Below are 25,018 nucleotides of genomic sequence, written 5' to 3' on the forward strand. Positions count from 1 at the left end.
CCGCATTGTCTGGGGAATCTGAGCATTGAGATGGCCTCTGCCCCCGGACCAGAGTCCCCCGTGCCTCCACTTGCAGTGGGCCCTGTAACCTTGCCCTGTGCTGAGAGGAGCCCAGCACAGTGCCTGCAGCTCAGGGCATGTGGGGTTGGTAGGTGTCCTTCCAGAACAGCCTGGGCAGGACATCTGGGGAGCCACAAGATTCAGGGGCCTTGCAGCTGAGAATGTGGAAGACATAGCTTTGCACGGTGTGGACTGATAACCCAAATAAGAAGGAGGACATTGGCATGTTGGTGGAGGTGGACAAGACAAGACCCTGTCCCAGCCCTGAATACCATGGAACACCCTCCTCACCCAACTCAATTTAGATCTGGTGAGGTGAGGGCACATTAAGGTACCACCTCTCAAATAGGGCTCAAAACCAAAATTAAATTCAGTTTAGACAGAACATCAGAGTTTGTGAAGGAATATTCAGAGATAAGTGAAAGAGGCTGGTGGAGTTGATGGTTGGGCCAGCTCCACTTAACCCCTTTTTGGGAACCACTTCTCTAATCTGGGAAACCCTCTGCTCTCAGCCTCACAAAGCTTGAGGCAAATTCATGTACAGGAGGGACATGGATAGTTCTTGTAGGCATTGTGGCCAGCAGCTGGGGTCAGGGCACTTTCTAGACAACTTTACTAGCTTTGCAATCAAGTGAAAATTTGCCTGGAGACATTCCATCCAACATCAGGGAAGAAAAATTCCCTCCAGCATTGGTGGGGTGGGGGTGGGGAAGAATTCCCTCCAGTATCAGGGGGAAGGATCCCCTCCAGCATCAGGGGGGGAAGGATCCCCTCCAGCGTCAGAGGGAAGGATCCCCTCCAGCTTCAGGGGGAAGGATCCCCTCCAGCGTCAGGGGGAAGGATCCCCTCCAGCTTCAGGGGGGACAGATCCCCTGCAGCATCAGGGTGGGAAGGATCCCCTCCAGCATCAGGTGGGGAAGGATCCCCTCCAGCGTCAGGGGGAAGGATCCCCTCCAGCATCAGGGGGGAAGGATCCCCTCCAGCGTCAGGGGGAAGGATCCCCTCCAGCAGCAGGGGAGAAGGATCCCCTCCAGCAGCAGGGGGAAAGGATCCCCTCCAGCAGCAGGGGGGAAGGATCCCCTCCAGCAGCAGGGGGGAAGCCATGAGGAGAATGACCAGAGATGCAGCTGACAGCATGCATCAGGTCAAAAGGTTGGTGGGAGTGTCTACAAGTGAAAAATACTCCCAAGGAATCAAACACATACAAGTTAAAACAATAGTTACTGTTTTATGATGATTGGATTGATAAAAATAAGAATAACACCTAGTGCTGGTGAGGAAAGCTGGCGGGAGTACAGATTCCTCAGTGCCCTCTGGATTAGTACCATGGATCAAAATGTAAACTGCTTGTTTCCTTTTGAGGCAGCAATTATAGGAATTTATCCAAAGGGAAAGATCAGACAAGTACGAAAACATGTGTGAGGAAGTTAATCCCAGCTTTGTTTATAGTAGTGAAGCATTAGAAGCTACAAACAATAATAAAGAGTGAAGTGGCTTAGAGCATCTATATGCCAATTGGCAATCTATACGTAAGTGAATCTAGAGATGTGATGTAGGCATTGCAATGATTCTATAGCTTTGTACTTATTAGCATAGTATGGTTGTTATTAATTAGATATATAGTTATTGTTAAGTAATAAAAGCAGTTTAGAATCAGCATATTTGGTGTGAATGAATTAAAAATCTGCAGAGAGAGAGAGAGATATGAAGCCAAGGATCTAATGCACAGCATGGTGACTATAGTTACTAATACAGTCTTGTGTACTTGAAAGTTGTTGAGAATACATCTTAAGCATTCTCACCACACACACACACACACACACACACACTCAGAGCTCCTATGTAAACTTTGTGAGATGATGGATGTGTTAATTATCTTGGTCCTGGTGATAATTGTGCAATGATTATGTATATGAAATCATCATGTTGTATACTTTAAATATGTACAGTTATATTTACTGTTTACTCCTGAATAATGTTAAAAATATGCAAATGCATATATAAAATAAAATCTGGAGGTCATCAGGCCAAACTACTGAGGGCTGGTGTTTCAGGGGGCATGGTGTTATTAAAATGATTACAGTGATTTTTACCTTCTCCTTTTCACTTTAATGAATTATCCGGAGAACTTTTATAGAATGAGTATGAGTTATGTATTTATATTAATTTAAATACCAGGGGGTATTGGACCAGGTAACCACCAGGGTCCTTCCCCATTGCTATGCTGAGCTTTACTCTCCCCACCTCATGTTATTTTCTCTCTTCTCTGAACACTTGGGGCAGTTAAAAACTAAGCTCTGCCCAGGGTAGGAGTTCAGTAAAGCTTTTCCATTGCAGATGCTGTCGGTGATGAGTCTGTCCTGTGCTGTTTCTCTAACAACTTTGTTAATTCAACTAGATTCTAAAATATTTGAGGGCAGGAATAAAGTATTACAATGACGTTTATTTGATGTGTCACTGCTTACACACTTCTGAGAACCCAGGAGGCAACAGATGAACCTTTGTGGGCTGATTTGGGTGTAGATAGTTTGTGGGGAGGGAAAGACCATCTTGCATTTAGATGGCATTTTTCAAATGGGGCTTCAAGACTGGAGTAGGGTCAATGCTGAGCACCTCGTGGTGACTGGAACTGAGAGCTTTATGGTGAGATAAATGCCACTAACCCTTCCGCTGGGGACCCTTCTCTTCCCTCCTTCCTAGTAGGAAACACAGAAGCTGCTTTTGCACTGCCTGGGAAACTGGTCCTTATGATGCTGAACATCTGCTTCTGCTTGTGTTGCAAACCTCTTACTCTTGGGTTGGAGGGGGAACATGGGCTCTATCAACTTTGAACGTGATGAAAGATGAAAATATATGAGGAAAGAAAGGAAGGAAGGATTAATGGATGGAAGGAATGAAGAAATGTAAGAAGTAAAAAAATAACCTGGAAGAAAAATGAGTGGGGAACTTTTGCAATTACTATCTCTAAAAGTCATTGTAAAGACTTTCGAAGGCCTTGGGCTGGTTTCTCCATATAGGCCTTTAGGGAGCTTTTGGGGCCCTGGGAATGTGAAAGACTAGAAGTCAGAAAGACTGGGCAGAAGTCTAGCTCTGTTATTAGTCAATAGTGTGATTTTGACTTAATCTCCCTTGAAAACATGGATATGGACTATGAGGTTTCAAAGTTCCCTACCAGCTCTAACATTCTACTTCCTACAAATCATAAAAACACACATTCTGAAGAGGGGCAGGCAGGGTTTGTTTGGGGTGGCCACATTACAAATTTACTCACCTATTTCAATTTTTCACTTGCGTTTGTCTCCACCATCTGTTGCAATCAATGACTGTCAGATGTTCTCATAGCTCCTTATAGAAGCAGGTCCTGCCCTCATGCAAACTAAGATAGGCACAATTCCCTTTGTTCATTTAAAATCTGGGCAAAGGGATCACTCTAAAATCTTCAGTCAAATTACTGAAATGACAATACCCCAGATCCTTAACGATGTGTAGTTTGATAGATATTCAACTTCTTATCTAAATTTCTGAATACCCATAAGAAATTTGTGGGATGTGGCTCTTCATAGGATACAAAAATGTTATCTTGTGTGATCTCTCAAGATTAAGGGGAAACCAGTTATGGGACTTCATTTTTAAAAAATTGTTTCTGAGAACTCTCGTAAACACAGTAAAGGTATAACATGCATTAAGTACATTGATCATAAATGTATAGTTAGGTATTTTATGTATGTATACACCGAATAATCATAATCCAAATGAACAGAGAGAGCATTCTGGCCCCTCAGAATAATTTCATGCCCCTTTTCTAATTAATTACTCACATCCTTCCTCCAGTGATTTTTATAATTGCTGATTGTTTTTGCCCGTTCCTGAACTTCATATAATGGACTCATGTGGAATGTACACTTTGGGTCTGTTGGGAGAAATCCTTTGGTTCATGTCTCTTGTAACCACTTATCTCACTGTCTGGTCTGTAACTCCCTTCTTACCTGCTATAGACTAGGTGCTACTATACTAAACAGTTCCTGACATACAGTACATGCTGTCTGCCTCATGTATGTACTGTCACATGCAACATGCACTGTACAGTTTTACTCAGACGACTTAAATTCATGTCAAGAGTTTCCCACCTCTTTGATCAGGGTCCACAAGTTAGGGAATATATGGTGAGTCCAGGGAGATAGCCTGACTTTGTGGAAAGCAGATGAACCAGGCTCAGAGGTGAATGGCCATAACTGTGTAAAGTGGCTAAACTGTTCCCAAGGGTACTTTTTTAAAAAAGTATAAAACGAGATGTCTCACTTCTGAATAATGAACTTGAGTAAATGCCTATTTCATTACCAGCCTACCCAGAAATGCAAACAAACAACCTGCTATTCAACATAACGTCACTAGATGGAGATCTTGAGTCAATCATCACTTGCTGGGTTTCGTATCTCAGGTTTTCTTTATTTGAAACTGTTTTTTACCAAGAGTCTGAATACACGTATAATGCAAGTTTACAATTTTGGCATTTCACATTTTTTTTGCTGAACTTTTTCGGGATGGTAATTTGGAGTAAAATGGATTTAGTTTTAAATGTATTAGCTTAATTAATTTCTCATCTGGGGTCTCAGGGAGCCTGTTGTGCAGGCTGCCAGCTATTAATGTGGTGTTTTTTTCTGGCAGAAACTACCAGTGCTTATTCACATTGCCCCCACAGGGTGTGGCTGGTTGTGGAGACTGTCATTATATCTTATAGCTGATTAAAAGAGGAAATCCTCACTAGAAATTGCTCTGCAGCTGCCAGCAAGTGAGCCCAACATTCTATTTCCATAGAACAAGCAGTTTCAATATCTGTACTTACAAAACTGTAGCAGTGAAAGCTAATGACTTTTTGTCCTTCTTTATTCTGAGTGAAATTCTAAAGTGATTTTTATATTCAATCACAATTTGACCTTATAGAGGAATCTAGAAATGTGAAGTAAAAACCTTTGCTTTCTCTTTTACATGCCAAGGCAGTCATGCCATTCAGGAATACATTCCTCAGTTTGCTGAAAACAATGACTGAAGCAGCTTGGCTTCATGTATAAGTTTTTGAGAAAACTCAGGAGCTGGACAGTTTTGCCTGTTACACGTTGGCCTTCCATGTAGGGACCATGAGGCCATTTAGCTTTGGCTGCTATCTGAAATGATTTTGTCTCAGTTCATTTCATAAGAAACACAAATAAAACCCACATAATAAAACATGCAATGTGGGATTATTGCCAGTCTCTGTTCAGAGGGTGTCCAGGACTAGTTTCCTGAAAACTAAATTCCTGTCTCACATAGATAGAGACTCTGGTACTTTCAGATAGGTCCAGTTGGAGGGGGAGGAAGGAAGAAAGAAGAGACAATTGTAAACCATGAGGGATCATTCTGGCGGAAATGACTCTGGTGACCAGGCTGAAGGCCCTAGCAGTTCCAAGGACCCCTCATTCAAACCTGCAGCCTGTGGGAATCTGGGAGGCATAAGGTCACAGGGAGCACCTGACTCTGCTTTCCCATTTTGTGTTCTGCTTTTCAGCTTCTTCAGAGCTGCTTGAAAGACTGGTATGGACTTCTTACTCACTTTACCTGTCCCGCCGCAGCTCCTACTCACAGAGTAGCTAGGTAGGCAAATGTTCACAGGCCCACTGGCTCACTCTTAGCTGTTTGTCTTCCGTCCGTCTGTCCAGCTAGAGAAATAGGCACCAGAGCCTGTTTGCAGCTAGAGAAAGGGCTTCATCATTTGGGTATAACTCTGAACCAATTTTCCTAAGTATGGGGACTATCCAAGAAATGTCTCCAATTTCAGACTTGTAAATTCAGGGCAGAATATTTTGGTTTGCTCTCATGTTTTTCCTTACATGTCTTTTTCCTAAAGAAAAGCAAATCGTGTTCATTAAAAAGAATAATTCTGGTAAATACGGATAGTTTAAGAAATAAAAACTAAAAATCATTTGTAATCCTCCCCGTTGGATACAAATTCTAATGCCTTTCTGTATGTCCTTCAGTCAAAGGTCTAAGGGTGTATACATACATAAAATTTTTACGAAAATTCCTTATGACTTTTATTTTCCCAAAATGCTAAAGCATATGTTTCCATTTTATTAAGCATTTATAATAACCTCATATTTAACAGCTGTGTTGTATTCTATTATAAACAGTCCCTTCTTGTTGAACAGCAGGATCTCCCCCCAGTTTTATTGATGATACAAATGAAATAATAATTAACATCTGAGGGTGATTTATTCTATATATTCTAATTTTCAAATGTATCCCCTTTGGAAATACTTGACCACTGAGAGATTCCTTCTAATGTGAGGAACTGTGCCTTTTACAGGAACAGAAATCAGTATTTACAAAGAGCACAAAATTTCCCTCTCCCCCCTGTAAAAACACTTCCCACATATATTTACCTGAATTGTATATATACTAAATACTTCCAAATGATATACCATTTTAATGTAATGGAAAATAGTTATTTTAATTATGAGTCAATTCTTATGTGGGCAAATGGAAAAAAATATACTAGAAATATAAGATGCATGAAAAATGTTTAAAAGTCTTTATTGGGCTTGAAATGATGAGAGTTTACATAATTAATCATAAGGGAATGTTTTTAGTCACAGAAATGATCATTAGTACCGCACTGGAGTTAAGTAATCTTTATAGCAATATAAAAATGCCATTTCGCCCTTAGATCTTACCGAGATTTTGTCTCTCTTTTATGCTCTCTGGCATTACAACACTCAGTAATTGAATGCTACTTAATAATGAGGGTGGGTAATGAAACCATCTAAGCTAATGTGTCCATGGAAATTTCTGAAGCACAAACTCCAAATAACACCACAGTACATTGTATTAGCCCAAAGCTAGGAAAAACAGAAATTAAGTGCTATCATGGTGGTGTTTAAAAAGTTGCCCCCACTTTTAAAATTAAATAGCCTTTGTTCTTCTTCATCATCTTTTTTTTAAAATGATGTTTTAAGATGCAAATTCTGTATTTCAGGCTCAGCCCACATAGTCATCAGTTGTTCTGATGGGGGCACTCATAAATTTTCACTGTCCTCCCTAAATTATAAGAATGTCTGTGGTGAGTTTTTTGATAAACAGATGGTTTGTGTTTGGTCTATTTTGACAAAGAACAATAATAATGAATTAGAAATTTCCATGTGCTCACATGAGAATACAGGCCAACAGGTAATGGTGCAGCCTCTGAAATCAGAGGGACTTCATTTGTATCTGGGTGCAACCATTTACTTGCTGACCATGGGGTGATACAGAGGGTTTTCACCTGAAAAACAAGGATGAAAATGTTTTGAGGATTAAATGAGGAAATGCAAGCTGTGCACTATTGTGCTTGCCACAGAGAAGTTCAATACATTTTTAACTATTGTTTGAAAAGTTGGCCAATCACAGGTGAATATTTAATTGAGTGAAACTACACTTGCCGCCTAAATGAAATACCTATGGGTAAGGGTTGTTGCATATTTTTCAGCCTATTTGGTTAGAATTATTGTGTCATCAACTAACTAAAAATCCCTCAGAAACTTAGTTCAGAGACATTTACATTTGTAGAAACAAAAGCATACAACTTAGGTCTAGATGTTTTGACTTCTCTCTGATCTGTTCAGTGAAATAAGCCTTCAATTGAGATGCATGTCTTCTTATCACAAATGTCTTCTCATAATGGCTTTTAGCAAATGTAACTTATTGAAAATAGGAAAAGCTGCCTAAAGTATCATTTAATGAAGCACCTTTAAATTTAAAAAAGCAAGAATATCTCTTGTGCCTTCGAAATGGAACTTAATTGGTTCCAAACATGAACAGTTGGATTTTGATCTCAGTGTATAAAAAAAAAATCTTTGATTTTGTCTATAAGACTGGTTTAAAATTTAACTGAAAGTAATTGATTTGTAAAATTTCAAAAGCAACTCTTTCATCTTTTATAAAGTATTAATAAGTTAATAACCTTATTTCATTGAATTTGCTCTTTTATTATATAAATGCAGCTCCTTGAGTAGGTCCTTGTTCATTCAAAAATATGCCCTTATTTTTTTGAAATGTCGATCTTGCTGTGTAAGAAAAATGAATTTGTTCCATTTTTTTCTTAGTTGTCATTTTCCACTGAAATTTCCCTTTAAGTGAAAGTGAGTGAGGACGAGCAGGAATGACTGAGAAAAGATTTCTTAACCTTATACACACGTGGGCTCTGAATTTTAGCAAATCTGGTTTTTAAGTAAATGTATTCTAATTTTCTTTTATCTTTCCTGATAATAGATACAGTTAGATTGATTCCTTTGTATGTACATTTAAAAACAATGCTCTTTTTATAACTATCATATAGGAAATAATTTAAATAATGTCTACCCTGTAATAAAAAGATTTCTCCATTCAATTTTGTATGGGAAATTTTTTCTGTACTTACACTTCATCAAAATTTCCTCAGAATTGGTCATAGGTCATTTACCAAATATGACACCATCTGTTTTAAAGTTTAAGTTGCAATAGAAATTACTTTACTTCAAGAAGTGAATTTTTTGGAAGTTGAGTTGTATCTGTTCAGTAGCTCTCAATTGTTAGGAGACATTTTAGAAGATATTTAAATGCTGTAATGGTGTGAGAAAGTGAAGATCAATTGTCTTCCATTTAAGGTCAACAGCTAATTTATTTAAAAGGAAAGGCAAAAACAGATGAAGCCTTAATAATTTGATTACATCAGAGATGGTGACCGTCTGTGTGCATGAATGGGAACAGCTAGGTTTAGTAATTCATGAGAGCTGGCTTTTCTGTTAGCTTTTTCAAACAAATAAGTTGGTGTAGTGGTTAAAGGTAACTCTAGCCTCCCAGCCCTTGTATAGGATGGTCAACAGAGATTCCAGAGTGCTTATTTTATAATTTGATTCTAGGTCTTTTTAAAAAAGATATATATTTCCTTTCTAAATCTGAAGACTTTATTAGACAGTGTAAAATTCATTTTTAGTGACCTGTAACCCAGGGTTATGATCTAACTCCACGAGAATGTAAGGAATATGACAGCAAATCTGTTTGTTTCATTCAATGTTGTATCCTTAGTGCCTAGAAGAGAATTTGGCACACAGTAGGGCCTTAAGCAATATTTGTGGAATGATGGCATTGATTGAAAAAATAAAGTATGTGTTCAGAGAGGGAGGAGGTAGAGCAATGCTGATTTTCAACCACAGCAGGCAAGGGAATCCCCATTTTCCAGCCCTGAGAGCTTGGGGAGGTGGGCATGTATGATGCGCCAAGTCTGAACCATGCAGGGAGCATCATCATCCAGTTGTCTAGCTCCCTCTTAAGTTGCCCCAGAGCCCGGATGTCTGGCTACTTCCCAGCCTGTCTGCCTTACAGTCTCTTGAGGGCTTCTTCCTCTCTCAGTTGCCCTCTGTTCGCATCAGTGTGAAGCCTGGGCTTCTCGGTAATGCGCAGAGCAATAAAGGGGTTGAGAATTCAGGTGTGGGCTTCAGACATGTCTAGGCGTAAGTCCAGGATCTGCCACCTTGATGTATCTGATCCTTACCAAGCTCCTTAGTCTAGCTCCACCTCATTTTCCTCCTCTGTGTTTTTGCATTGATAGTAATCATGCCTTTCTTGTTGGGTTGCTGAGGGATTAACAAGATGATGTCTGATGTGAGCACCAAATGATAAAGGCATTATGTGGGAAGCTCATTGCTTTCAAGAAGTGAAACTTGGTACAGAGGGCTCATGAATTAAGCACTTAGCATTAAGGACTGGCTGGGGAGAAGTCTTGACAGCATGTGAGCTTTTGTTTCCTTGTGTGTCTTCTCAGTGTTCCCAGTGTTGAGAAACAGAGAAGAGGAGGGAGGAAGGAGATGGGGGTGGAAAGACTGACGCTCACAAAGGCTTTGCAGTAGGGGGCAGTTCTCTCTTTAACAGCATCCCTACACCCGTGTTCTCCCGGAAAGAGATGAGCTGGGCATGGGGAGCCACCAGCACTGAAGCGGTCTACATGCAACAACCTTTTCCAATCTGGACATTAACATTCTTTCAATATATCATCATAGTCATTTTAGTTTTGCTATTGCAGAAGATATTTCTTCCCAGATTTCTTCTCCTTTAAAGTTGATTTAAAAAGGTCCAAATAGCCCTTGCCATTGAGTAATAGGATTGGGTTCATCAGGCTGTTTCTGTCTCCTGTTATGAAACAGGCTACTGTACAGAGGACTGTGGTGCCTCACAGGCGGTCCCGGTGTTCTAAGTGGTCTTCACTGTGGGTGTGGTTACACAGTTAATCTTTCAAGAAAAAGAATGTGAAACAATTTGATAGGCTCTTCACACTTAACTATTATAATTCATTTGAAGAAAAATAGAACTCTTTATTAAAACTGTGCATGAACATAGGCCAGAGCTACTAACTTTCTTATATAGAATACACAATTAGACAAGATAATAAAGAAAACAAGCCCCTAATTATAATTTGATGCCTTAATTATTAATGTTCAGCTGTTACAAATGTTAATTGTTTCCCTTGCTTTCCTTTAGAACTTTAAACAAAGATGGAAACATTCAGGCAATTCCTTTTTACATATCTTCCCTGACGCCTGGTCTCTTCCCAGGTACTGACTCCTTGGCCTTTGGAGTTAAAATATTCTTATCTTTTTAGAAATCTAATGCTTTCTCCTGCCTCTTTGCCCTCCCACCTTTGCATATGCTGTTCCCTCAGTCAAGAAAGCTCTTCCTTAGTCATCCTTGATGTTGAGATTTAGTTCAAACAACATCTTCCTTATAAGGGAGTCTCTAAGACAGAAAACTCTTTAATAAGGAGCTTTGTTTTTTGTGGGTTCTCATTAATCATGTTGTTATTATAATTACGTGTTTATACATCTGTCTCCCCACCCAGCAAGACTTAATTTTTTCAGCTACCACGTCTTGGGGTTGAGCTCATCTTTTTGTTTGTTGTTTTGTAACATAATTTTATTGAGATATACTTCACATAACATGCCATCTACCCATTTAATGTGTACAAGTCAGTGGTTTTTAGCACATTCACAGAGGTGTACAACCATCAATTTGTGTTTCGTCACCCCAAAATAATCCCTTGTATCCATCACCAGTCACTCTTCTATTCCTCAATTGTCCCTACTTTAGTCCTAGGGAACCACTAATCTACTTTCTGTCTCTACAATTTACCTATTCTGGACTCTTTACATAAACATTTGCTTTTAAACTATACATAATTAGAAGCAAAAAACATTCATTAAATGCCAGATTCAAAATGCATCCCTAATATCTTGCCTTAACATGGGAGAGAAGCCCACTGAAGTTCACTGGAATGAGTCATATTATTTTAATTATGGGATAATGCAAATGCCAGAACATCACAGATTAAATTTAACAAAGAACACTACCTCCTATTTTAGTGAATCACCACCAGTAACAGTCTACCAGGAGGCAAAGTTACTTGGCTCCCCTCATATATTTTAGGGACACAGTTCTGTTCAATTTGGATAAAATTCTGGAATAAAAAAGGCATCTCTTAGTATTATGTGCAAGCCACTTGCCTTCTCCTGTCATACCTGAATGCTGGCATAAAACTTTTTTAAATAAAATGAACTATTAAAATTATTTCTTTCCTGAATCATGGCTCAAACAGATGTATTTTAATCTACAGGGCATAGAAAATGAAATTTACATGTCACTGAGGTCTTCTTGGTTAATAAATGTTTTAAATAGAAAGAAAACACTAGGCTAAATAAATATGAAGCTATGATGCTCTGCATAAGATTAAAAAAGTAAAATTTGAGGTCGTTTTCTCTACCACACAATCGATTTATAAGGTGAAGATATTTTACCCTATCAAATATCAATTTTTTAGTATAGCATGAAAATGCTGCCTTGCTATTCTTCTTAAAACAAAACAAAACAAAACAAAACTGCCACATGTAGTTCAAAATATTGTCTCTGCATTCCTACCTCGATTGCTGTGCCTGGTATGTAAGTTCCAATCTGACTATTTTCACTAATACTGTAGCATCTTCTCAATTTTTATGTGCTACTGATCTAAAATAAATGAGTTCCATTCAGGGCCTGGCTATAAAATTTTACAAAGATTTTTTTCATTATCAAATATCATAAGAACCACCTACGTTTTTGCTTACTACTGCCAGAAAATGTCCGGGGTAAAAATGAAGAAATTAGAATTGCCTTTTACAAAGCTTAGTAGGTGGGGTTTTTTTTTTTTAAAAAAAAAACAACAAAACTTTTCTTGGTGCTTTGAACTGTTGTCCAAATAGATAAAGGTAAAAATGGCTGAGTTTTCTTAAATTGCTTGCATGGAAAACCTACAAAGAACTTTCATGGACAGGCAGTCTAAATGTGTAGGGCCATGACTCCATCTTCCCCAAACTATTCACCTTCGATGAGATGTACCCTGTTAGAATCAACCTGGAAAAATAAAACGGCAGCTTGGATGACCAGAACTGTACCCTGAACACCACAATATCTGGAACGTTACTCTTTCCCTTGTAGTCAATAGGCTGAAAATACAGGAATTCTATTTCAAATTTACCTTTCTGTATTTAAAAATTGTGGTGAAAGTCATTTTTCTAAAGTGTTTATAGGAAGGGTTTAGGTGCTACTCTAGTCTGATTAAAATGGGTGGTGAGTCCCCTTTCCACCTTTAAATTGCAACAAGACAGACTCTGATATGATGCACAGATTGTATTTTTTTTAACAACAAACTGAGTTTTAGAATTATAATTTAGAGTGTATTGGATGTATCACCAAAAGACAGGGTGGTTGTGCCATTGTAAGGGAGTATTGTATTGTTGCTAGTCTGACTAAATCTAAATCTTTTCAAGCTTTGGTTGAGTGGGTTAATTCCAGGACCTGAATTACAAGTGCAATTTGAATTACATTGCACACGCTGAACTTCCTTCACTTTAGAGAAGTGCTTTCTTTTCCCCTCCTTAGACATGAATTCTAGCTATTTTGAGGTTTTTCAAATCTTGAAATATTTCAGCTAGCTGTAAAAAATAGCAGTTCCAACTAGAAATGGAGGAAACAAATTTTCCCCTTTGCCTCTTTGTTTATTAATTCTATTAATTCCTTTTTTTTTTTTGGTTTGCCTCTATTTTGTGAAATCTTTGCTATTAACATCGATTTAAGCTTTTAAAATTGGAGCAATCTCTGAACCATTCCAGGCACTATAGCATTAACCCTCAATCTTAGGATGAGTATTTTGTAAAAAGACTGTCACAGACATTCAAAATAGCCCTGACTTCAGGTTGAGGGTGGGGGAAACAGACCAACAGTAAGAAATTAATACATGATACAAATTGGGATTTCTGATTTGGCGAATTCCCAAGCATCAACAAACATTGGTAAATATAGTCTCTCAAGAAACCCTGTGAGGTAAATCCATAGAACGACACTGATTTTATGGACAAAAAACAAATAGGTTAAGTTATTCATAGCTCAAATTCTCGTCCCCCAGCCTTTTTCTAACCACAGGCCTTGTATGCTGTGTATGCAACAGTCCTGCAAAGAGAAAACAACAGGCATGGGTGGGAACTGGGGCCCTAACGCAAAGCTAGAGAGATGTGGGCATTTCCACCGAGAGAGGTGGTAGACAAACTGCCTGGTAATTATTTAAGAACATACCAATTTATTTTTAACATAAAGTCTAAGATCAAGTCTCAGGCATGACACTATAGTTTTCAGACTGTGGAGGTATTTATCTCCCGGTCTTCACAAAGAAGTCTGATTGAATAATTATCCTCAGAAGACAAGAAAATACAAGTTTGTATTGGGAACTCAAAAGCCTGACAAATTTTTAATGAGAACCTGCTAAATGGGGTACTGATGCTGTAGAAAATTGCAGTAATAAGGGCTTTCAGCAAAGAGCTGGAAATGAGTAATCAATCTAGAACATTATCTGCTGTGGTTACAGTGTATGCTGGGGGCTTTGCTCATCCATGCCTGCATTTCCAGTGTTAAAGTCCCCATCATTACAACACCTTTCCTGCGTGGGACCCAGGAAGTGTAATATCTCATTTATTGCGGGACAAAGAGGAAACTAGGACACCCTTCAGGAAACTCAGGACCCCTTTCTGTCCTCACCCAGGAGATCATCACTCCATAAAACACCACTGCATATTTTTCTGGCTTGCACATTTATTGCTCTTCTTTCATTTCTCTTGTTTCTGCAATACTACAATTTAACTAAGGCAGATTTAGCCAATCAAAACTTATGCAACTAATGAAACGTTTTGTTGCACCACTGAATATTTATAGGAAATACTAGCTAAATTCAAAGAGAGTGAAATATATTATTTTCAGCTATCAAAATACTTAAACAATAAACTATGCTTTCCTTAAAAAATGTAAGAAAAATGACCCTGAGGAAAACTGTACTAAAAACAAGTATAGTACCAGATCAGGGAAAAAGTTGCATGGAATTTCATTTTTAAAAAATCATTTGATGTTTTCCTTCCCACATCTGTACTTCTTAGAAAGACTTCCTTTACAGATGGAATTTCTGTTCTTTGAATGATTTACACAGTATACATAAATAATTGCAAATACAACTTCACACATATTTATTATACATTTCTACCAATCTATAACCTAGACTGTTTCAGTGTGCCATCCAGTTAATGAAGCAAAAAGGGAATTTTTTTTCCAACTGAAAGAAACTTCAGAAAGTCTCCAGGCATGTATTTTTCTCACATATTAACTAAAATACAGTCTAAATTTAGAATCCTATATTGTGGAAAATATAATGACATTTGTTCCTCTTCTATCTTTCTATTTAAAGAAACAAATGCGGATAGGAATGATGCAATATTTAGGCAGTAACTTCAAAAACAAAGTCAGGGGTTGTAAAATTTAACGTTCTCATAACAGCATTAACTTACCCGGGTTGTACATACAGTACATTAAGGGATAGCATTTTGCTGTCTTCAGTGTAATTGAAAATATTCTATATGTACAATTTGAGTGAGTTAATGTTTCTAGGAGAACCTTAACTTTTGTATTTCTTGACTTTTTTATGTTTGCATTTGTAGCTTTAACATTTGCATTAACATAGTTATTTGCATTTCATTAACAGCTCAAGTTAGCCTATTCAAGGACTAAAGTCCTAAGTGAGTGTTTACTTAAAGCTCTGCTCAAATGAAAATATTCAACATATTTTTTTAAACATTTTATGATTAGAAGATACACAAGTTTAATGCTGATTTTTTGTGTGCTAACTTATATTTAACAATTTTTTGTCCATGGGAAATGCCCAGGAATTTGGCAACAACTGACTAGGTGAGTAAATTGAACAACTGCTACAAAATTTATCAGTTATGTAGAAATAAGAAAAAGTGGCATTAAGATCAGTGGATTGTTTGGTTAAAGGGCAGTTACCAGAAAACTTGTCCCAGAAAGGGAAGAATGCCTCAGCCTTTTGAAATATCTAGCTGTTGGCTTTTGCTATTCTTAATGTTTTCATTGTGTTGTTTTAAATATTCTGAGTTGAAAGGAAGAATAAGTTTCCCAATTTTACATATAAAGAAACCAAAGTCCTAAGAGATCATGTGATTATTTTAAAGATGAAACAGAGCGGAGGACAATCCACATTGCAAAATTTTCTGAATGTCCAGTTATACCTAGATTTTTGGAAACTTACATGAAGATGGACATAAACAAATGCAAAATGGCAGAGATAAGGGAGAAAAATTACTATTTTATTAATGAACAAAACTTTAGCATAGAAATCCCTTCCTCAGACTATAAACTCCATACAGGCGGAAACTGCCTTATTTTTGTGCTCCAGTGTCTAATACATATTAGGGATGCATTAGCTCTTTTTCCAAGTAATACAATTATTAGAAAAATGACAGTTACATTGCCTTATGTACTTCAGATTACATTAACCAAAAGTTACATTTTCAGGGGCAGAACAGCTACCTAGAGTGGAGGGAAGCCAAATTCTCTGTCCTGCCTTATATGATACTCCTTTATATGCACAAGTTTTTAGGCCTTTATGAAAATTGTACATTAAAAAATGTTTTAAAAGTAATTAAGCATCTGTAATAAGGATTTTTTTCTTAACACAGAGTTGGTTTGTTAAAAAAAACTCAGAAGATGCAAAATCTTTAACAAATTTGAGTTTATTAAGACCATATTAGAGATAAATATGAACACAATGCAGATATAAATTTTGTGGGGAAAAGGGGAAAGCAGAGGCTAAAGGAAGTCTTGAAAGAACTCAAGACAATAAAAAGTAGCCTAACACATTTATTTTTTCTTTCAACAAATATTTATTAAGCACCTATTATGTGCCGGGTGCCTGAATGCTGGGCATTCAGTAAGTTCCTGCTTTCATGAAATTTACCATCTAATGGGCAAAACAGAAAGGACCAGAAATATATGTATGATTAAGTTTATTACATAGTTATGTGCTATAAACAAAATAAAATGGGGTGTAAGGGAGCTATTTCAATTAGGCAGTTGGGGGAGGGGCAGGTATTTTTAATTTGAGGGAAGACTTCTCCCAGGAGACGTTGCTGTGAAACCTGAAAGGTGGAAGAAGGCAGCCATGTAACATCTGGAGGAAGGATTTTCTAAGAGCAAGTAAATCCAGAAAGAAGTCAGGGTTGTTGGAGGTTAGTGAGAAGAAGGGAAATGCTGACAGGTGCCTGTTCCCTGGGAGCAGTGAAAAGAGTTTGAATTTTACCTTAAGGGCCAGGGGGCCGCCGGAACGAGAGACCTAGCTGAGATCTTTTCATTCACTCATGCCACTCCTTAATTTTTTTAAATAGACGTTACCTGTTAGAGACATTTAGGTTCACAGCTACATTGAATGGGAACTACAGGAGAGCTTCCATATACCCGTGTCGCCTGACCTCACCACCGCCCGGGAGAGCCTTCCCCCTTAACAACATGCCCACCAGCATGGCACGTCCATCTTCGTCTGTGGGCCTGCCTGGACGCATTGTCATCCACAGTCCACAGTTCGCATTGGCGTTCACTCTCCAGGTGGTGTGTTCCCTGGGTTTTGGCAACTGCATGATAGTATGTATGCACCATTATGGGATCAGACAGAGTGGTTTCACTGCCTGAAAATCCTCTGTGCTCTGCCTGCTCGTCCCTCCCTTTCCACTAACCTCAGGCAACCACTGGATCTTTTTACTGTCTCCATAATTTTTGCCTTTTCCAGAAGGTCCTGCAGCATGAAGCCTTCTTAGATTGGCTTCTTTCGCTTAATAATATGCATTTAAGTTTCTTCCATATCTTTTCATGGCTTGATGGCTCATTTCTTCTTAGCACTAAGTAATATTCCGTTGTCTGGATGTACCACAGTTTACACTATGGTAATTTTTTTATTCAGCCAAGTATGTGCCAGCTAGTGCGTTTGTCATGGAGGATGTAGTGATCAGATAAATAAATTTAGCCTGTGGGACTCACAGTCTAGGGGATAGAGTAGATGTTAAGCAAAAAATAAAAGGAATGAATATAAAATTACCAGCATACATGTGCTATGAAGAATTGGAATACCTTTTGATAGGTATTGTTAAAGAAAGGTACCTGGAGTCCAGGAAAGGATTGCCTGACAAAATGATGCTCAGGGAGGTCTGAAGGATAAAGAGAAAAGAAGGCAGTGGCAGAGAAAAAAGCATCCCAGACTGGGGAGGCTTGGCCCATTCACGGCACAGCAACGAGGTCAGTGTGGCTGGAGGGCGGCTGTCAGTGGGAGGCTGAGGGGTGGGCAGGGTGCCTGCCTGAGCAGGGCCCTGTGGGCCGGAGGAAGGTCACACGTCTATCCCAGAAGCAGTGGGCATATCCTAATAGGTTCTGAGCAGAAGGAGTAACATGGACAGATGGGCATGTTGGAAGAACAGAGGGCTGTCTGGCGGGTAGAAAAGAAGGCTGGTGAGGAGAGCTTTCAGTGGTCCCAGCAGCAGTCACCAGTGACTCAAACAGGGGTGGTGGGAGTGGAGATAAAGCTAAACATATTGGAGAGATATTTTGAAAGTGAAATTGATTGGGACAAAGAGCTGTGGGAGCCGGAGGATATAGGGGCTCTCAGATTTCTGACAGGAACAAGATGGACTGAGACAGGGAGCACTAGATGAGGCCAGGGTGGACCGTAAAATAATTAAGTCATCTTTTCCTTCATTAGAAAAAATGGGCTGCTACCAGATGTACAAATTCTAGAACCAAAGAAGAGACATCCTTGTTCAAACTGTAGAGAGGAATACTGCTTACTGGGGATAGAGCCTAAGAGAGGGGTGTAAGTAACAGAATTAGATGTGGGATGCTTTGCCTTATTTGGAAACTCAGTAACTGAGCAAAAGTCAGACTCATGTAAATTTTAGTAGAGATTTACTTGTTTTTAGAATCAGCAAGGTTTGTGAGAAGAGTATCACATTTTTCTATAACTATTTTTTTGTCAGAAAAATATCATTTTGTCCATATTGAGAACTAGACTGCTATGGCTTGGAATAGCCAGGATTCCAAACAAATGAATAAGATCTTAAACAGTTCCATATACTTCTTTTATTGAAGTAGAGTTGACATACAATATTATATTGCTTTTATTGTACAGTGTAGTGATTAAATAATTGTATACATTATGAAATGCTCAGCCACAGTAAATATAGTTACCATCTGTCCCCATACAACGTTATTACCATGCTATTGACTATAATCTGTATGTTGTACTTTTCATCCCTGTGACTAATTTATTTTATAATTGTATATTTGTGCCTCTTTATCCCTCTCACCCATTTTGCCCATCCTACAGCTCCCTTCCCTCTAGCAACTACCTGTTTTTTCTCTGTATTTATGAGCCCATTTCTAGTTTTTCATTTGTTTTGTTTTTTGGATTCCACATGTAGGTGGAATCATATGGTATTTGACTTTTTCTCTCTGATTTATTTCACTTAGCATAATACCCTCTAGGTCCATCCATGCTGTTGCACATGGCAAGATTTCATTCTTTTTTATGGCTGAGTAATATTACATTGTGGTATATATATATACCCCATCTTTTTTATCCATTCATCTGTTGATGGATACTTAGCTTGCTTCCATATCTTGGCTGTTGTAAATATGCTACAATAAATACAGGAGTGCACATATTTTTTGAATTAGTGTTTTGGTTTTCTCAGGTAAATACCAGAAGTGGAATATTGGGTTGTATGGTATTTCTATTTGTAAGTCTTTGAGGACCCTCCAAACTGTTTTTTATAGTGGCTGTACCAACTTATGTTCCTATCTACAGTGCACAAGGATTTCTTTTCTCCACATCCTCACCAACACATGTTATTTCTTGTCTTTTGGATAGTGGCCATTCTAACTGGTGTGAGGTGATATCTCATTGTGGTTTGGCCCTATGCAGTTCCAGCTCATTTTAGGGTCCAGCAAATGACATAATTTTCTTCAAACTCAAGTTTAAAAGAGAAGGAGAGAATGAAAATGAATTATGGATTGAACATAAGTATGACAACAGTTGCAGTACTTCTAGTGAAATCTTGAAGCACAAATTGGCCACATTACGAGCCCTTTCTATAAAGAAAATAGGTACTCATTTCACAGAAGGGCTGTTAATGAAAACTAATTAGCTGTGGTATTGCTAATTGTGATTTCTAGAGAAATTCTGAATTTCAAGGGACTCCAATTCTTAAAACATTGAAGATGGGGAATTTTATTACTTATAAGACATTGTTTACATAATTTTTGACCAAAAGTTTTAAGAAAATGAAACAAAATTATGTTACATGGGAAGAAACTATGCCACATGTGGAGAAACATTTTATTTCCATGATAGTTAGTGAACAAAGACTTGCTATTTATTACTTGTTAAGATTTTATTTCTTCAGCTTTCTCTTTAAATCAAATCATAAGCTATTGAGGATGGAAATAAGAAATCGTTCTAAGAGTTATATGAGAAACTTGCTGAAGAAAGTGACTTTCATTAAGGTGAATGATTCATTACATTTTCAGGGTTTAAATTTGGTCTATCATTGTTTCTATAGCACAGCAAGTTGACTTGTGGTCTTAGAAAGGAAATAAGAACTGTGGAATTATTCTATATTTTTAGAAAGTGCTCAGCACAGATTGGGCCTATGGAAATCTGATACCTAAATTAACATGAAATTGAAGGAAAGTGCAAGATAAAATGAAGATCTTATGTATGTGCTTGAATGTTGTAGATGTTCCTAGGGAGAATCTTTGACCTTTTTTGGAGCTGGCACTTTAAGCCTGGGGACAAATAGTTGCATTTTTGACAGTCATGAGAAGATTGCACTGGGGACAGCAGATGTGAGACCCTTTCTCTGTTAGAACTTAGAATTAAACCCACATCAAAAGCATTGCAAGACGTGGGAGAGCAGTGGGGCATATGCAGCAAATAACTCCTAATGAGCAGGTAGATTGCTGTGTAGCCTCTGTGATGTGTGTCTTGACATAGCTAATTCCCACTTCTCTGTGCAAGAAAGAACGAGGGTAACAATGATAACTGAAACCCACAGATAATCCACAGGTTCCATTTTAGCTCTCGATTGTAACTGACTGCTTTGCAAGCCTTTTAGGAGACCCAGGAAAGAGTTGCAACTCCTCTCTGTGATGTTGGCTCATTGCGTATCCTGCAAGCGTTGAGAAACTATTAAATAAATACACAGAAGATGCTGTACCATTCAGGGGCCTTGCAGGAAACTGATGGTATGCTCAGAAGGCAATGGAAAAAACTTTAATCAAGGGGCCATTTTCAAAGGTTTGGGCAAGGTCAAGGGAAGACAAATGGCTGAGGAAACATCCTGGGGGTGCCCTTGGCCAGGAGCTGTTCCCACCCCTAGGCATGGAGCAGCAAGAAGTCACAGCTGTGAGCAGAACCCAGAAGACCTGCCTGTAGGACAGGGCTGCTTGGCCAGGGCAGTGGTCTCCCTGCATGAAGGTGATAAAGGCAACCAGAGCTGCACACAGGCAACACCAGCCTCGCTCTCCTCTCGCCTTCTGTCTCCTGCCAGCGACTCCCACTGGCTGAACCCACCTGGAAGCCAGAAAGAAAGGGAGGCTGTTCATGTGACCCAGAGATGTCAGGGTCCTGGGGCACAGAGCAGGGTGGAGTAGGATGGAGAGTGCCCTGGAGGGACACACAGAATATCCAGTGCAGAGGGGACCAGGCAAATGACCTCAGGTAGGTCAGCTGGTCACAGTTAATGGGCCCTGCATTCGAGCGTAAGACCACATCTTTTAGAAGAGACACTTTTAGAAAGCCAATCAAGACAGAAGGTAAAACAAAACAAAATTTGCTAGGAAATGGCCATCTTCACCTAAGTAACAGGTAAGTATTGGAAATACAGTCTTTCATCCTGGAGAGAGAGGGGTAATAAGAGGAAAGTTAGTGCTCATTGACTGTTTAAATTTGGGGGTGGTAGAAAATGTTTGCTGTGATGATTTTTTTTTTTGATCAACAGAGAGTCCTCAGAGGTTCCTTGATGAAATCTGAATGCATGGCCATTCCATAGGCCAATTAGAAGAGGAAGCGTTTCTGTTGTCCCTTTTGAAATTCAGATGCAGGTAAATGGCCACACTCCTGTATTTCAGTGGCTCACTAGAGATAATGTGACTTGTATCATTAGCTACATGAAAATTATTAACATGAGCTTTTCTTAGAGATTCAGTTACTGCTAGAAACTGAACTGTGATACCATAAAGTTTACAGAAGTATTACAAAGTATTATGGCTTAATTATTTTAATCTTGTGTGGGTTCAACAGCAGAGAAGAGCCTGTGTTAATGCAGTTTTCTCTCTCTGTCTCTTTCTCTCTTTTTACCTTAGTGGAAAAGATGTTCTAGAGGATTTCTGGAGCTCACATAAATATGCAGGAGAACATGAATGCCTGTCTTCCCTCATTCCTGTCCACTTTCTGTGTCAGTTTCATCCTGTCCTATTCCCAAGCCCAATCCTGCCAGTTCTGGGAGCATTTTAACACTTTGAGGACAATATTTGTTGGAGGCTAGAATTAGTTTCACTGACTCATTCTCTGAATCTAAAGTACTGGGGTGATCCTTGAGTGCCCAGAGCTTTCCCTGGCACCAGTGGTGGGGTCTCACTTAAGTTGACAAGTTAAGTTTAGAACTGGTCACTTTTCATAGCCCTACCCTGAACTTTAACTGCTTGACCAGGAAATTGGCATTTTTCCCTAGTCTTTGCCATACTCTTTCTTTCTCCTGAGCAGGATCTGGACCACAACCCCATCATCTTTCTTGCTGCTTTTCTGGGCTTCTGCTGTTGTTCTCTGCCTACCATACTGGGCCTCCAATAAGCAACTTGCTCCTTTTTCTCCACCTCCCTCCTCCTGCCCCCATTCCTGCCATTTGTCCCAGCCTATGGGACAGGACTTCTGCCTCCAAGGCAAGGAGTTGGCCCCCACTGAGATGGATGTGCATGGAGAGACTGACCAGAAACAGTCTCTGTTATTGTACTCACTGTCACAGGGCCTCTTACGTTTGTTCTTCACTTTCTGTGTTAGATGTTTTATACTCTCACCTGCATCCACAAATCTGAGTTTGCTGAAGACCTGCTAAACTTACTGAGGTTGACCTGGATGTGTCCTACGTCAAGGTCAGCGATGGTAGCTTCCTTTTCTGTCCAGACCCCATGTCCTCCTTTTTATTGTCCAGTGCTGCTAAAGCCCCCACTCACCTGGAGGCTAACTTACCTAATGTATGACAGATGGCCTCAGATCAACGAATTCCCTATTTTCCAATAATTGACTATATTCTAGTAAGATATGGTATTAGAATGCTAATCTATTGAATAAGAAACTCACTGGAGGGCTTGGGCTTTAATTATTTGCTCTGAAAATATCATCTAAGTTTAGAAAACTTTAAACTCCTCTTTGGTTATTTCATTAGGAAAAAGTAATCTCATTTAACTGGCACTTTTACATCTACATTCATGCTTTTAAAACACTGAAGTGAGTGTTCTACAGCTATGTAAAGAAACACATTATCAAAGCATTAGGAAATGATTAAACTGACATTTTCTTAAGAAAATGAAAGGAGCAGGAGAAAGCCATTCTAAAAGGACTGAGTGCTACATACTCCAGATATTATCTTCAGTGCTTACTCAAGGATCTTTAAAGAAGCTTATTACCAAGTACCCTAAGAAGACAAGTGTGGATGTGTACAGATCAGAGGAATGCAAGTTAATGCACCTGCCAGATTTTACTATCGTACAAAGTATGTCAATCAGTACTGAGACCTTGCATTTAAAAATGTGTTCTTTCAGGTTTTCTCTGTACTGTATCATTCATAACTTAATCCTCCAAGTCAGTAAGTGTTCTGTGTTGCCAATTGTCATAAATGGCATATGTACCACACATGCATGTGCACACACACACACACACACATGTGGCTCTTGAAGTTCTTAACAATCTTTTCTGGACACAAAGAAACATTTTGAAAGATGAAAAAATTAGAATCCTGGCTGTTGCACCTGGTAAGAGAATATTATTTAGCCGGCATTTAGGAAGCACTTGCTGTATACTGAGCACCATTTTCATGCCTTCATGCATGCTGCTGTCTCAGGAGATCAGCACATGCATTTCCAGGATGTAGGTCCAAACTGGCGGGGGAACATAGTCTTCTCTGAAGAAGAAAAAGACGTATGCTAAACTGACATTATGAGAGCATTTCTAGCAGTGAGGCTAGGCCCTAAAGGAAGGAACAAGAAAAGGAAGTGAGAGATGGCAAATAGTGGTTGTGATTGGTCTTGCCCCTTTTCTAAGGTCCTCACAAGGGATTCTGGAAAACAATGCCAGATATGTTTTTCAACATATAGGAGGAGCGATCAAAATTGGCAGGTGTTCATTAAATGTTGATGAGAACTTTTCAAAATTTCTCCAGTGACGTCTCAACAGCAGTTTTCATAGTTGACCAAACTCCCCTCCTCCACAATGTGTGTTGCCTTGCCTTTCCAACACCATAGCTGACAGATTTTCCTCCCCTCCTGCCAGTCCTTCTCAAGGGCACTTGCAGTCTCATCTCCCTCCTCCCTTTCTTGGAGTGTCGTTGCTCCCGAGGCTCCTGCCTGTAGAACCCTGCTCATTTTGCGCACTCGTTCTAGAACATCCCTATCTCTTGGCTTCTCAGATGTCCTAAGTTTTCTTGAGCTTTAGACCCATACTGTCTACATTTGTTTTACTTTCTTTGGCTAGACATTCCATGAACTCTTCAGACTCAACACATTTGGAACTGGGCTCCTCTCCCTCTTACCTCTGCCATCCTCTTCTAGGCAATCTGCTCTGGGTGCTCCCTGTCTCAGGAAAAACCAGCATCTGTTCATGCTCCAGACATCCTGGGCACCATTTTTGACATCTTTCCCCTCCTCACCCTGAACGTTCTGTGATCCAGTGTCAACCTCCAAATCCATCTATAGGCTAATCTATGACACTTTTTACATCCGTCTTCTCACCTTGTCCACTGCCATCACCCATACTCTCAGTCCATTTTATAGGAAAATCTCATAAAGCAAATAGGTTAGGTAATGAGAAATTGAAAAAATTAGGAAAACACTAGATTGAGAATTTTGAGACCTGGAATCTTGTCTCCACGTCATTAGTATCTGGTCAGAAGGACCAGAATTGTCTTTATAGGGCAGTGATGTTGGTTTCTTGAGGATAGGAGATAATTGTGCCACATTCTCTTTTTTTGTAGAGTCTAGCATTAGTAGATGTTTCATAAATACTTGTTGAATATAGGGCCAGGATCAGAGACAATTCATGAATTCAGAATTTTAATATGTTTAGAAATTTTGCTATCTCTAAAAATAAAGACATTTTAGGTAAAGGTGGGATAAAATTAAGTATGTGTATGAAGTTGTATAGTATAGTAAATGGAATCTGTAGCCTCCTCTATGATATCTAAGGGGAGAACTATAATGTAATAATTAAGGCAAACCCCAGCATTAAATCCAG

General features: G+C 39.0%; 1 long non-coding RNA gene across 1 annotated transcript in view; it reads left to right on the top strand.

Annotated features, from left to right (window-relative positions):
- The window catches only part of LOC140845406 (uncharacterized), a 66,481-nt gene that overhangs the window by 25,675 nt on the left and 15,788 nt on the right, over positions 1–25,018 (top strand). Inside the window, exon 2 of the long non-coding RNA XR_012124191.1 lies at positions 21,513–21,615. This is a non-coding gene — a long non-coding RNA (uncharacterized lncRNA). The remainder of the gene's footprint in view (positions 1–21,512; positions 21,616–25,018) is intronic.

This window comes from Manis javanica, chromosome 2 (genome assembly GCF_040802235.1).
Source record: "Manis javanica isolate MJ-LG chromosome 2, MJ_LKY, whole genome shotgun sequence".
NCBI lineage: Eukaryota > Metazoa > Chordata > Mammalia > Pholidota > Manidae > Manis > Manis javanica.